The sequence below is a fragment of the Arachis duranensis genome, chromosome 10 (genome assembly GCF_000817695.3).
Source record: "Arachis duranensis cultivar V14167 chromosome 10, aradu.V14167.gnm2.J7QH, whole genome shotgun sequence".
NCBI lineage: Eukaryota > Viridiplantae > Streptophyta > Magnoliopsida > Fabales > Fabaceae > Arachis > Arachis duranensis.
The window spans coordinates 62,586,929-62,587,256 of record NC_029781.3 but is presented as its reverse complement, the minus strand read 5'-3'; positions in this window follow the sequence as shown (position 1 = coordinate 62,587,256).

Here is a 328-nt window from a genome sequence, read left to right as displayed (position 1 = left end):
CTGGCGTTTAAACGCCAGCTAGGGTGCCTGGCTGGGCGTTTAACGCCCAAAAGGGTAGAGCTTTGGGCGTTAAATGCCAGAATGGATACCATTCTGGGCGTTTAACACCAGGATGGCACAAGAGGGAAGATTTTGTTTTTAATGCAGATTTTTTTTCAAGTTTTCAAAATTTTTCGAAATCACATCTTTTTCAAATAATATCTTTTCAATCATATATTTTCAAAATCAATTTCTTTCCGTTTTCAAAAATACTTGCTAACAATTGATGATTTGATTCAACATTTCAAGTATGTTGCCTTTTCTGTTGAGAAAGGTTTAATGTTTGAAT